The sequence below is a fragment of the Buteo buteo genome, chromosome 15, assembly GCF_964188355.1.
Source record: "Buteo buteo chromosome 15, bButBut1.hap1.1, whole genome shotgun sequence".
NCBI classification, from domain to species: domain Eukaryota; kingdom Metazoa; phylum Chordata; class Aves; order Accipitriformes; family Accipitridae; genus Buteo; species Buteo buteo.
Window position 1 is genome coordinate 6,718,010 of NC_134185.1, and position 14,947 is coordinate 6,732,956.

Here is a 14,947-nt window from a genome sequence, read left to right on the forward strand (position 1 = left end):
AACACACTCTCAAATGGTTCAGGAGGGTGTTAAGTGGCCTGGCCAAAAGCATGCCGGGGACCACTCCAACAGTTTAATAAGACTACAGACATTCACCTTCTAGTATCTGTGCTCATGCCCTGGCACTGTTTAGTTTACAGCCTTTCCTTTCCACAGCCTGCTCCTTTACAAACAAAGGAAATGGAAAACTAATCAGCTGTGCAAAGGGAAAGTGCAATTCACCATAAATACACAGTCTGCAGAGAGAAAATAAGCGGAGGGTGGTGGGAAAACAGAAAAGAATCTGTATTTTTTCAAGTAAGTTAAGTCAAGGCATGCAGAAGTATATTAGTTATTCTAGAGGCGTATTTTTAAGTGGCTACTGAAAGATGGTCTGGAGATAGAGCAGTTAGTTCAGCAGGGGTCAGGAAGACACAGGGCAGCTGAAGCAGAGCGAGGGGTTGCACAACATCCCCACTTCACACCAGGCTTCTCCTGGCTTTTGCTGGGCTTGGTGGCACAAACTTTGAGCGCCTCTGCTTCATGTCACTGATAAGAGGACTAGCACTGTGAGGCTCCAAAGTGGCCCTTGCATTATTCAAAGCCCTGGCCTTCACTTGTCATTACTATTTGTAAAGAGGTAAAAGGAAAGGAGAGTCTTACTTCATTCCTGGCAGTGCCAGCCCAGTGACTGTCATTATTTCCCAGTAATCCTGCAAGCTTTCCACTGACTTCAGAACTTGTGGCAAAGAAAGTAAAGAAGTAAATGTCAGCCTGATTTAAATAATACCAATGCCTCACACTGACAGGGAGCAGCACAAAAACCTGCAGATACCTGGGCATTGAAAACCATCTCATCCACTATAGTAGCTTTCATTTATAGAAACCATATTTCTGTGCCTCTTCTAATGTCTTGGTTTCAAAATCCCTAGACAATTTCTTCACTTGAAAAGAGTGAAGTCAAAGAGTTATCCTGCATCTACAGGTTGAGCTGGTTTTGATCTTTTTTTGAACAGCCTGTCAATGTTAATCTACTCACATCTTCACCTGGCTTTTTAGTTCAGAGCAGAATGTGACACTAAGCTGAAAACACAGCATGGGTACTTTGAGTAGTGAAGGAAGAGAGGAGGAAGAAGCAAATACATATCTCTGCATGGGCTTGGTCTCACATTAACATAACTAAAATTACCTGCTCCCTGATCCAAGTTGCTTTAATGTCTGTGACTTCTTAAAATCCAATTTCAACGGGGATCTAAGTGAATTGTGTTTGTCTTGTTACAACTAGCCAAACACCCCACCTTACTTAACTTTTTAAAAAAGGTTGCATTTTCCTTTTTTGCACTAGGATAGAGTAAAAAATTCTTAGCTGCTTTTCTTAGAAAGTAATTTCAATTCAGAGCCATGGAAAGATATTAAAAAGAGCTCCTACAAATGGAGTGGGTGTTTTACAAGCCTACATGAAGATAAAATCATCTGCACTGGCACAAATTCACAATGTTCAGCTTTAAGTATCTCCCTTGTGTGACTGAGCTAGGAGTTTAGGTTTCATCCATAATCTGCAGTTTCTTTGAAATGGAGCCCGAGCTCTCTGAGGCTATGTTAAGACTTCAGGCCTATCCTTGTCCTCAGTCATGCAGCTCCAGTGACCACTGCTGAAGCCTGCCATGGCTCCTGTCTATCAGGGAAAGCATCCCCTGATTTTCTTTCCATGGAAAAAGGTGCTGGGCAGAGGGTGGTGTTGCTCTAGCCTCCCTGTGAGAGGACATGGCTGGAAGACACTGCTGCATCCTGCCCCTGGGATGTGCTGGGAGGTCTCAGTCTTGCTTCTTTAAAGAGGTTGTGCCCTTAATTTGGGCACATCAGTAAGCTGACTCATAAACTGGCACTGGATCCATAAATGCATCATTACAAAGGCCAATTTTGCTGTTGGGTGGGGAGGCAATAGCAGGTGTCTGGCACCTTGTTATCAGCATCTGACACAGTGCCACACATGGTGGCAAGCGTTAGGACATGACAGAGGCGGTGGGACTGCATCCACCCCTCACAATCCCTGCTATAACCAACCCTGCCAACTTGGTGTTAACGAAGTCGCAAACTCAAGTGGCTTGGGCTGTTGGGATGGATTTTCTACAAGGCATCAGTACGCAGACCGCTGCCGCAGGGACGCTTCTGGCTGAGAGGAACCGAGAACCCTGTATTTCTAAAAAGTACTGAAAAGAGTCAAAAGCTCACCCTTACTGAGCTGCCTAACTGGGAAATGAACTCATTTGACTCTCCAGCCACAACTCGTTGTGCTGAACTCTCTCTTTGGGAGAAAAAGTGGAGGGAATTTGGCCGTTATTGCCCAAACCAAGTAATTTAAGAAACAGCAATAAACAATGGATCAATGTTAGCTTTCTTTTAGTTAGAGCAGGTGAAACTAGAAACTCATTTTGAATAATTAAGGTAAATTTGAAAAAAAAATCATAAAATTTTCAAGTTCCTATTTCCTATCAGGAAGTGGATGACAGAAAAGCAATGTGGGTCTCAATGTTGCTGAAGGGAATTGGTGGGTGGCTCTAAATATTAAGGCATCACTAGGTCTCTCAATACAAATTTAAAAGTCTGATTTGACTTTTCACAATAATGCCAAAAAGTTTGGTCATCATCCAAAAAAAAAAAAGAGGGGAGGCATATACAGATGGTATACAACTGGTAAATCAGGTAAGAAAGCAGCATATAAATAGAGAAAAGACTGTTTCTTTTTATTTAGTGAAAAACTGTCTGACCCAGCAGTTATGTAATGTCTCAGCATGACTTATTTATTTACTGAAATATTTTTCAGCTGCCTTCAAGGAAGTTTAGGTGACTGAGAAATTAGTTTGGGTTGCTTCTCCTGTGCATGTGTGGTGGACCCATGGCCTTGGCAAGAACCTGCTATGGTCACTGTTGGCAGCTCCGTCACATCTTGGGGCCGCGGGGAGCAAGTTGGACCCTGTGCTGCCCAGGCAGCTGCTTTCTTAGGTCTGAATGCTAGTTATGGTCAAAAGCTTAATCTTTCCTCCTGCCTCTGAATAGCTCAAAATGGTATTGTTATTGCTTTTTAGCTTCTCACCTGTGGTTTGGGAAAAGGAAGATTAACCAGTTTTCCTCCTGTGAGGATGTAAATTCACCTCTTGTCTTATTGAGGCGCTATGTTTAGTTATCTTAAGAAACAAGATGTAACAGAAAGTATTCTCACATGCTCATCTCACATTTCACATATTGTTTTACTCCCAGTGAGAATAAACCTCACTCAGGTTTCTATCCCCAGTGACAATGTCTAAGTGAGCTTTGAGTACCACCTCTTTACTCTTAATATTCCCTGCATAGGCCACAGATAAGAGCTCTTCCTTATCTGTATTTGTCCACATGCACACTGCAGGAATTTCAGAGGTGAAAGAGTTTTTTTCAGATCTGTCCAGCTGAAAGTTAAAGGGCAGCTCTCCAGAGCACCCAGTAGCTGACTGGTAAGCACAACTGTCCAGAAAAAGTAGGCTCAGACTAACCAGCTGAGTCTCCGCTGTAGATATACTGAGAGTACTTCACAAAGCTTTCAGAGAAGTCAGGAGAAAGTCCTCAAGTTGAATAAATATTTCCTTACTGAATTATTAAGAGTATTTTATACCTTTAAACCTGAAAGACTCTGCTAAACTAAATGTAATTTGAGGAATACATACATTTGTTTATTATAATATTTATCAGCTAGGAAACCAAGTTAAATTCATCAGTTCATGTACATTTCTATTCAGTTGCACCTTTAGATTTCCTTTTATCAGCACAGTGCTTTAGGATTTGTATATCACTGTCTCAGAGAAATTATTAAACTCAGTCAAAACCCCAAAAACTATTTGTCTCCATATTAAGTTCTGTAACTCATTTAATCAAAGTTAATTCCAAAATCTGATACCCTACTATATCTTTTAAATTCATCCCGTACAACATCGTTGACTGCATGCCAAATAAACAACATAAATTAAAAAAAAAAAATCAGTCAGCAGTTTGTCAGTCGATTCTTGGACTGCAAAACTGACCTGGTATGAAATGGCCATATTTAGAGAATCTCGGTACAGCTGGGAGTTTGCCATGTGCTTGACCTAAGGTAGCTGTCATGCTTGCAAAAAAATCTTTATTATAATTGTACTTACTGATACAAATGTTATTACTTTTTTGGCATCAAGAAAAAACAAACGCCTGCAAGGAAAAATGCTTGGCAGCACATACCAGCGTGGTAGTGTGGCTCAGCTGTAGCACCGGCCTTCCAGGCACTAGAAATCACCAGGCCATACCCCACAGAAAGCAGCAAACACCAACAAATCTCGGACTTGAAATAAGCATATGTGTCAAAGACAAAGGATTATAATTAGAGGGACAGGAAAGCCTAGAAAGTAAAAACATTGTCAGAACCCAGCATTTAGCGTTATGGCACAGATGACGTGAACTGGTGTGCCAGCAGCAGGCTTAGCTCCCCCGCCCTCTGCTCAGCCAAGGTATGAAGTAATGTTGCGCAAACAATTTCTGCAGGTAGGCAAATACATGACATTATCTCTATTTATGTAAGCAAGAACAAGGCTGGAGAGTTCTGTATAAACCCTTGCCACTGACAGATCTCTTATACCTTGACGATGCATTTCATAGAATCATCACAGAATGGTTTGGGTTGGAAGGGACCTTTAAAGATCATCTAGTTCCAGCCGCCCTGCCATGGGCAGGGACACCTTCCACTAGACCAGGTTGCTCCAAGCCCCATCCAGCCTGGCCTTGAACACTGCCAGGGATAGGGCAGCCACAGCCTCTCTGGGCAACCTGTTCCAGTGCCTCACCACCCTCACAGGGAAGAATTTCTTCCTTACATCTAATCTAAATCTACCCTCTTCTAGTTTAAAGCCATGGCCCCTTGTCCTAGCACTACATGCCCTTTAAAAAAGCTCGTCCCTGGCTTTCTTGTAGGCTCCCTTTAGGTACTGGAAAGTTCTAAGTACTGGAAAGTTCTAGAAAGGAAAAAAACCAGAATTGTTCTTCCCATTGTATCTTCAAAAAGCTGATAAGTGCAATTTTATTAGGCTTTCTGAAACCTCAGAGAAACTTTTCCAAATGCCTATAAAGGTGGAGGATTAAATAAATGGTTTGTTGAAGTAAGGGAACAGTTATTGGACTTCATAACACATGCATATTTTTAAATAAAAAAGAAAATACTGTGTGTTTTTTTTAAATTTGGTTTAAAAATTCCATAACTAGAAACACATCATTAGCAGTTTGTACTCACATCAACTTTGTATCAGAGAAAAAATAATGTTTTGTTTGTGTAACATTGTTAGGCAAAATAGTAACTATACAAATTTAAAAAAGAAAATAATTTATTTATGCCAAGTTAATGGAAATGAGCATTATGAATGACAATTTAAGGAGGATTATATGATGTATTGCAGGTTTCAACCAAGTAAAAATAGAAAAGCTATACAAGCCATAAAAATTGCACAATGTACAACTTTCAGTTCCAGGAAGATTGTGTTTGCAATCCTTGACTACAAATGGAGTTGCTTTCTGACTGTTGAGATAGAACTTCTGGGGCCATAATTAATATAGACAATCCCAAGCTTTCCAAATGAGTCAGACATCTAAAAATATGATATAATATTGGGCTTAAAGTTGTGAAATTTTTATAAAATCAGTTATTGATTGCCTTCCAGTTTTTGAGCTGGGTTCACAATTTCAAAGTATGTTCCAGCACCGTGAACCAGGCATTTTAGAAATGGAAATAAAGATTACTCTATAACCAATGTGATACTAGCAATAGGGCTTTTAAAAGACAGGCAAAATCCCAGATGAATATTGTGAAATACTCATAAAGTCATAAAAGTCAATAGGTGCCTGCTGAAGAGCTCCTCGTTACGCTAACTCATTAACTCAGGATGCTTATTATTAACTCATCAGGCTAAAAAATTTCAGGGAAAATAATGTACATTCAGGATGTCCTTGGTAATCCTCAACAGTCCCTGAGGGCTTTGACAGCTCTGCAATTCAGATGAGCCTTTGAAAGACAAGACATGACATAAGTCATTTTGGTCACCTCCTGGAGCTGACACGTGCAGGAAGCTCAAGCATTGTTTTCCAGCCATGCTATTGCAACGGCATCTCCTGAACATTGTTAATTTAGGAGCGCAGCTCTACCTGGAAGCTCCTGCGTGTCAGCTGGAAAAGCCCGTGGTGTGCAGTAATACCTGTGTCGAGGGATGCTTCCAGAGCAGGGGCTTCGCTAGAATCTAGGTCCGGAGGGGGAAGGAGGGAGTCGAGGGTGGAGGTGTCCCTGTGCCATTGCTCTGCTGCTCCCACCTGAGGCTGACTGGGGTCCCTGCTGCTCCCTAGAGAAAAGATAAGGCTCAGGGGCTGCACACGAGGACAAAGCGAGAAGAAGCATCTTCTGCTTGCTCTGCCTGCCAGCCAGCAGGCCACCTAGAAAACACAGACTTCCAGAATTAAAGTGGCTTGAAAATACTTACATTTTTTAATTTAGAGATTCCCATTTACTTCCTCCATGTGTCTCCAAAGCCATGACACAGCACAGCAACCTGAAGAATCCAGAATACACTGGGCAATGTGTTTGCAGGTATGACACAGTATACCAACCCAGGTAGTAAAACCTCGCACTCCTGCTGCCTCCTAAGAGCTGGTGCCACAAGTCGCAGCTTTCTGCTTTAATTCAGCAATCAGCACCAAGTAACGCCCTCCATCCAAAAAAAAAGCAGCTGTTAACAAGGGAAGGAAAAAGCTGGTAGGTAATGTGCTGTGTTCCTCATTGCGTACACTACTTTTGCAGAATATGTGCAATGCAATGCAATGCAACGCAATGATGAAATGACAGCAGAGAAGTAACATGTCCAGCTTGGCCCATCTATTTAGTCACACTGCATGCAGTCTGCAGAATTCTAGCTGCTGAGTGAGAATGCATGACTCCCTTGGCTGGCCAAACTGGACAATCTGCAGCAGAGCAAGAGCTGCAGACCAGTTTCTTTCACAGCCCACAAAGCAAACAAAGGAAGGCTGGGGACACGGTGACAACTCCAAATACCATGGAGGTATAGCAGACATGGAGGGAACTGGGAGCATTGCTACTGGAAAGCTGGGGATGTTGCAGGGCATAAAGGGAACAGAGCTGTAACAGTAGAGGGAGGCAAGGTTTCATATTGATAAAAGCTCATTCATGCATTTGATTAGTTTGCATATATGAACAGAATTTGAATTCACCTTGTGGATTCCCTGAATTCTGCCCTGACCTTCTCAACTGTGCAGCATGATTATGGTACAAGCAAAGTTTGGTAGGTCAAACCCACTTCAGAGACAGCTAGCATGGAAAGATCAGAGCCAAAGGATCTGAGCAGTGATGTCTCCAGGCAGGCTCAGTGGCAGGACTGGTGGTGCCAAAGAGCTTCTGAGGGCTGTGAGACCATGGAGGTCTTTCCTTTGGCAAAGCATTTGGTCAAGGAGAGCATGGTATTCTGGAAAGCTCTGATCTTTTTAAAGAAAAGAGTAACAATTTTGTTCAGCTGTACAGGCTGTATGTTATTTAAATCATTTATATAGTTCTCCTAACAACAATGTAGTCATATAGGGAAGATACCATTTAAGGAATAAAGCAGGACTACTACTGTGTCAAAGTTAATAGCAGCTAGAACAGTGTATGGCACATTTCCCCATTATTTCTTAATAAACTGTATGTGAATTCTTGCAAAATAGTAAATACCAACCTGGTATTTGTAGAATTTTTTTGTCCTTGCTCTGAATTGAAAGAATGAGATTTATTGGATTATGAACAACAGAAGGATAAATAAAATAATGAAATCTTAACCAGCTGTAATCACGGTTAAATTGGTGCAAACACATTAAGTAAAACTTGGCTTTACAGGAAAAAAACCCAGATTATTTTATTGATAAATACTTTAATTTTCTTGAAAATTTGTTTAGGAAACTTCAGTCTTGAACAGCTAGTTCTAGGAGAAAATTGAGCAATTATCCATCTATTTATTTATTAATAGTAGAAAGTATTTCCTACAAGTGCAAGAATTCAGGCTATCAGACTGTTACACCCCCAAGCTCTGAATCACATCTGGCATGACAGTTTACAAGAAGAGATAATTTGCATGAGGCACATGGGAATTACAGAAATTAATTCTTTGACCTACAAAAAGTCTGTCCTTCAAAAAAGTCAGTGAGAGTTTTCTCATTAATTTGAACAGAGGAAGGATCAAGACTATTGTCTTTAAAAGTTAATATGCAGCTATCTAGAGCTAATAAAAGAAAGTGAGCCATATTTTGGCAGTGAAGAGCTTTATTTTCAGTGCAAGTCACAAAGTATAAGAAACAAAGAATAGTTTTCTGTCAATCAGCTCATACTAATTATGAAGATTACAAAAAGGGTGGACCAAGGTTTAATGGGTCAAATTCTGACCTCATTTGTCTTGACTCTTCTGAGTTTAAAGAAGTTACTCTGGATTTTTGTCAGTCTAAATGAGATTAAAACCTGATGAACTGAATGCAAAAGAAGTGGTGTTGTTCATGATTTGCAGAAACCTTGTTCACAGGAGACATGGTTTAAAAATAGGCCCTTAAGAAAACTTTCCCTCCGCTATATATTGTTTTAAAGTCATCTTACAAGTGTAGTAACTACACCTAAATCTTCCCAAGTGGAAACATCCTAGAACACAGTTAGGGCTTGAGTAATTTAGATCGTCTGATGTTTTACCAAGCAGCAGGATAAGGTAGATGTTTTGCAAGACTCTGGAAAACCTTTTTCTTCATTAAACTCTAAAATATCTAGAGATAATATTTATGCCTACACATGTCTTATTCCCCACTTTAACTAAGTGATGCCACAGTAAATACAGTGAGCAAAAGAAACAGTCGGGATAAATATCACTGTATTTAATTAAAATACTTTCCGTTACACAACATTGTGTTGTACTGAAAAGCCCATGAGATTTTGCCACTGACTTGAATAAAGCTGGTATTTCACTCACAGCCATCACACAGGTACATCAAAAATGCTCCTAACCACCTGTTAAGCTAATGAAAGAAGCAGCTTTACTTGCAGACTTTGCCTCACTAGCGTCTTTAACCTAACTGGGCTACAATAACATCACAGCCCTTTGCACAGCAGGATGCCTCTTGGGCTGTTTTTTCCATGCCGGTTGTTGAGAGTTTTAATCACGTGCACTAAATAGAATCATTTTTGTTTGTTACTCTCAGTGCAGTAATACAAAGCTATTGATTCTCTGCAGATTTGTTTTGGAGAAAGCCTCTCAGCTTTCCTCATTCACATACCCATGTCCCCTTTCCCCTGACACACCACGGATCACGGAACCAAACTTAGCAGAAGGAAAGCTGAAGTTTTCTTTGGCAGGTTGGCCAAGATACCCTAATGACAGCTTTGACGAAAGTCCCCATCTTCCCAGTGATCTACAAGCCTCAGTTCCCAGGACCCTCAAAGGAACAGCCAGGGAAAACAAAGAGCTTTCGAAGCTGCTTTTCACTCCCTTGCAGTTCCAAGCTCCAGCTGTCACAGTGGGGATAGTACAATAAAGGGCAAGTCCTTCTGGACGGACAGTCTGGTGGAGCACTGTGAAGGTCTGGCTATGCACAACTTGACAGAAAAAGACACAAACTGAAGGTGATTTTGGCAAGCACCCTACACCCCACCAGCATCACTGGAGAAGGCTTCAGGATGCATGAAGGGGTACCTACTTCCCACAGCCCACAAGCTACCATGAGGGCAGGTGGCGTACAATGGCTTCCACTAGCAAATCAACGATTTGATGATGACTCTTATTGTCAGAAATGTTCGTTAGAATTACAGTTCCATTTAATTTACTGTCAGGGCCCTGAGGGTCCAGGACCCCATGCCAGCTCCCCTGGGGCCATCAGTCCCTGCCCCAGCATCGCCGCTCTCCAGCTGCCCACAGCCCACAGCCCACAGCCCTGCCTGGCCATGGGCCCCACCAAGCTGGGCCCACTTGTGGGTCCACAGCCCATCCCAGCCTTGGTCCATCCTCAGGGAAGTGCCTGATGCTTGGGGCTGGGGTTGCCCCCTAGCCCACTAGTCCCCATGGGGATTCCCCCTGCTTCCACCCCCCCAAGGAGCAGCCCCCCATGCAGTGCTCTGACATGTATTTCCTTAATTGTGTATCTAATTGCTTGTAATCACAGCTGGGATTCCCCTTTGCTCTTGCTTAAGAAATTGCTTGTATTTTAAAAGCTTTTCATTTTCATTGATCTTTGTATGTGCATATATCGGCTTAAAGTTGTGCTTCTCTTTTCCTACAGTGCATTACAAAAGCTCTTTTTTCCTTGTGCTACAGGACAGAGAAAAGCTAAAAAAGAAATTACTGAGTTTATTCCTGAGAAAAGAAGGATTATAGAAAAACAAATGCCCCCCCCAACCCAACAATGTCTCTCCTCCACACTAACAGAAGCATCCTACACTCCAGTGATTGTGGCCCCAAGAGCTAGGATGGCAGACTTAGCACAACTGGGAAAAAGTTTCTGTATGAAGCTACCCTTGAAACTTGATTGAACTATCGACTCACTAAGGATTAAAAGTAAAACAGCTAAAAAAGATTGCTGTTACAGTCTTAAGAGCTGGGAGTCAGGAGTTTCCTGGAGTTTTCCTAGAAGCTATGGCACAAGGGACCAGGGGATGCTGGATTTGCCCAAATATCCTTTTCTCTGGGGTCCTGGGAGGTAGTGCGATCAGATGTCCCTACATTCTCTTCTGCTTTCCAGTGGCTCTCACCTACAGGAGCACTCTGCAGAGCTAACTCCAGGGAACCAACCCCCTGAACACTGCCACTGAAATTTCTTAAAGACAACATGTGAATGCAATTGTGACTTCTCCAGGAAAGATTCATCACATACTACACAGTGTTCATAGGAATATTCTCAGTCATTGTTGTCAAACAAACTTTAAAAATGCCAGACCCATTTCTTCCATGATTACTGTCACAAATCTAATCAACTGCATACTATGCTGGTTGAAGGTCTCAACCAAATCATAATTTTCATTGATTTCCCAGCTTTTGATTAAAACCCTAAAACCTTTCATACAGCAATTTCAATCAATAACTTAGGAAAAAAACTCATGTTATTTCTAACAAAGATCCCCGTAGAAGATTTCAAAACCTTTACTCAACCTCCTAAATATTTGGCACAGCACATCCTTGCAAGCCTGAAATTATTACTCTGTTTGTTATGGTTTCTTTTATTATGCTATTATACAAGCCTGTTGTACCTTTTCATTTGTAGCACATTACCTCAGACTTGTTCAGGTACAAAGATGGATTTCTAGGATGATCAGGGGAATAGAGAACCTATCATATGAGAAGACAGAATGAAGAGCTTGGCTTGTTTAGCTTAGCAAAATAAAGGCTGTTAAGGGATTCAGTTGCTGTCTATAAATATATCAGGGAGATGGGAGAGCCGTTTAAACTAAATGACAATGTTGGCAAGGAAACCCATCAGCACAGATTGGCCAGAATTTAACCTATGCTAGAAACCAAAAACAGGTTCTCACTTGGAGCAATGAGATTTGGGAACAATTTTCCAGCTGGATTAACAGCAGCAAAAATCTTAACTGCACTCACAGTGGAACTTGATAAGTTTATGAAGGGGATTATAGAATGGGATTCCTGCAATATTAGGACAATAGATTTGATGACCCATTAGATCCTTTCCAGTCCTGTGTTCCTGTATAAAGCTATAGAATATCATACAGATTCTGTAACCTTCAACCATGCATGCTTCAGAATAAGATATGCCAGCATATTTTATATGTTTCAAGCTATTTAAAAACAAAACAAAACAAAACAAAACAAATCAAAACCCCCAACCAAATAGTTCAGTTTATTAACTGTATTTGTTCAGGGTGGTGGTAAAACTTAAATAATTTTCTCTCCCTCAGTGAGGATAAATTCAATAAGACCCAAATGTATTACAAAATAAACAACTTTTACATTCAGTTGTCCATCACTGAAATTCCTAAGATTATTGATAATTAGTTCGACTTGTCCTCTAGCACTGTTTAAGGTTTATTACAAATTTTATACAATATTTTATCCATGACTTTAAAACCTTTGCTGCTGAAGCTCAACTGTTATTTACGGTATTCTGCTCTAAGCTATAAATTAATTAAGGACAAGTACATTTTTGTGCTAATGCATTTTATGTTGGAGGGTATCCAAAAGATATAGCCAAAGGAACAGAATTATGATTGTTTCTCATTTACTTTGGTCATAGCATGGGTTGTCCACGTGAGAGGAAAGACATTTTGTTAAAAACAGAGCCATTTGTTTTTGGAGATACTTTATAGAACTTCAATTTTTTTATGGTTAAAAGATTGCTTATGCTGAGCTTGAAGTAAAAACCCATGAACTTCTACAAAGCAGAAAACTTCCTGGGCAAAAAAAAAGTTTGGAAAAAAATCTACTTTCACCAAAAGCAGTAAAAAGTTTACACAAAAATCAATCATTTACAAAAAGTATTTATTTCTCAATGCACACACATACACATACACACACACAGAGCCCCCCCAAGTGGGATGAAACTATGGCCATGATGGAACTATGTGTATTTTCACTTTCCTGTAACTCCTATTTGAAATTTTGATATAAATATTAGCATGCTATCTTCACATAAAGTGTACTAGCACAGTCAAGGCAATTTTAGTATGCAGATGCCCAAAACATTACTATAAGATACAGGTAATTAATAGTATCTTAACCTGATTCACTCTACTCCCACCTAAGATGGCTTCATAAATATAGTAACAGTTTTGCCAGTTTTGTTATTAGCAGTTCGCTTTCTTAGCCAGTGAAGTTAAAAATCTCTCACCAGTTTCTTGGGAACAATGCTAATTTCAGCTCTTCAGATTCAGCATTAGATGCACAGGAAGAAAGGATCCAGTAGAATGGAAAACATCTCTCCATTGTCATCAGTTAATGGGTGGCTTAGGACCTGAATTACTGACTCCTAATGTCTTTTCCTACCTTACATAAAAATTCTTTTGAAAGCATCCTAAGCTTCTGGCTTTAATCAAACATGGTGAAAAGAACCCATTTACATATGTGTTCGTCTACATAGCTTTGCATGTATTTTTTTCATTTTAATTTTGTTGCCTTTTGCTTTTAGCATATGCACATTCACTCAAGCATTGTGAAGGAGCATCCATCCATCTTCTCCATCCTCTTCTTATGCAACATCCTTCCTTCATGCCTCCTTTACACTTTCTTCTCTCAACTAAGCAATCACAGTTTCACTTTTGACTCTGACAATGCTAGTGATTTTCATCATAGCCTCAGTTTCTATTCCCATTATATATTTTTAAGGATTAAGTCAGAAGAGATATGCATTTTTCAAGTTCCTGATTTACCTCAGCCGTCCACATGATGTATATACATCAAAACAGTCTTGTTTCCTCCTTAAACTGCTACTTTTGTCACAAGCAAAAATAGTCCTTGACTTGAACAGAAACTGTCCACATGCGCTGAACTCTTTCAGGAACAAATTGGTCATGAATAAATGGAGACTGATGAGTTTTCAGAAGGCTGATGTTCTGAAACATATTTTCATACATGGGGGGAAATGTCCTCACTATTTTTAAGAGAAGACTTGATCCATATTCAAAAGAAAAGTTATATAATTCCTGACACTAGATTCTGAATTTACACATCAGTAATTCAAATTTTTTTTCAAAAGGTGCTCCTTTGATTTGTCAACATTTATTTGCCATCAGACTGCTAATTCTTGTGTCACCATTGTGTGATGGTAGGCCAGGTTGGTAGTAAACAGGAGCCTGTATTTTCTCATGACTTCTCTGCTGTTTATATGGAATAAATTAGTGGTTGTGGTGGGATTCCTAATAGACGCTTATTCACATAACAAAAGCACGATGGTATCTTGCATGCAGATCCTGTGCAGAGCTGCCGAACACTGACAAGGCAAAGATCATGAACTTATTTCACAAGTGAGTCAATAAAGAAGTGTCGGGCCCCTGAAAAGTGTCTGAGAAAATCCTAATAGGCCACATCATTTTGTTCAGGTTTGTTTATCAGATACAAGAGATTACTTCACTAAGGAATCTCCAGCACTGTAGGTTTTAAGTCTCCGTTATGACTGGTTTAAGTATAGTAGAGCCTCCCTAAGGACTGCTGGTTTCTCTGCTCCTCTGAAATATTAGGGAGGAACAGTCTAGGGATGGTCAGATAGTTTATGGTACTAATTCTAGATCTATACCCCTGGGCAACAATTTCATGTGCAGGTTTTTTATTCATTTGCCATGAGAGGCAAACCTGTTCTCAAGAATCTCGAGTATTATAAGATCATTTCTGTGCATTGTGGCAGCCAGAGAGTGTTTGCCTTCACCCTTCCTTGCTCGTCCGCAGCTTGGGGAGCTGGGCTCTCCAGTGTTGGCTGCCTCTCATCCTGGCTGTGTCTGGGAAGGAAGCTGGAAGGTGGGTGACCTTGGCGTCTTTCAAACCCATAGAGTTCTAGTAGAAAACCAGTTTGTGCTCCTGTCATGCCCTGGCACCAGCTCTCTTTGGCTGGTTATTTTTCCTTTACGTGGGCTTTGAAGCAGTCTCCACCAACAAACAGAACGGGGTAGTCCTTCACACACTCAACAGCAGATCTGCAGAAAACCTTGTCCATGGATGCAGAAGTTAACATGACTTGGAGGGAGACAGTAGAAATACTTGGAAGAAATATTTATGATCACTAACCAGATAAACCATATCAGGTTCCGACATTCCCTTAAACTGTAGCTGGACAATAGCTGGAGGCAGGGCGAGTGCTTAGGGGAAGTTTCAAATCCTCATCCTGCACTTGCTTTCCCCTGCTAGCTGCTTTCGGCCAATAGTTTGTGTGTTGGTTGGTTTGTTTGCTTGCTTGCCTGAAGCAGAGCACA

At 40.7% G+C, this 14,947-nt stretch overlaps 1 protein-coding gene across 5 annotated transcripts in view; it reads right to left on the reverse strand.

Moving 5' to 3' along the window:
• Positions 1-14,947, reverse strand: part of FILIP1 (filamin A interacting protein 1) — a 109,207-nt gene that overhangs the window by 74,569 nt on the left and 19,691 nt on the right. For 3 of the 5 annotated variants that reach the window (XR_012653025.1, XM_075046466.1, XM_075046464.1), the window contains exon 1: positions 6,219-6,354. The exons of 1 other annotated variant lie outside the window; for it this stretch is intronic. The gene's annotated coding sequence lies outside the window, so the exon portion shown is untranslated. Of the gene's footprint in view, positions 1-6,168; positions 6,360-14,947 lie in introns of those variants that run through there. One more of the 5 variants, XM_075046467.1, reaches the window with a different exon arrangement.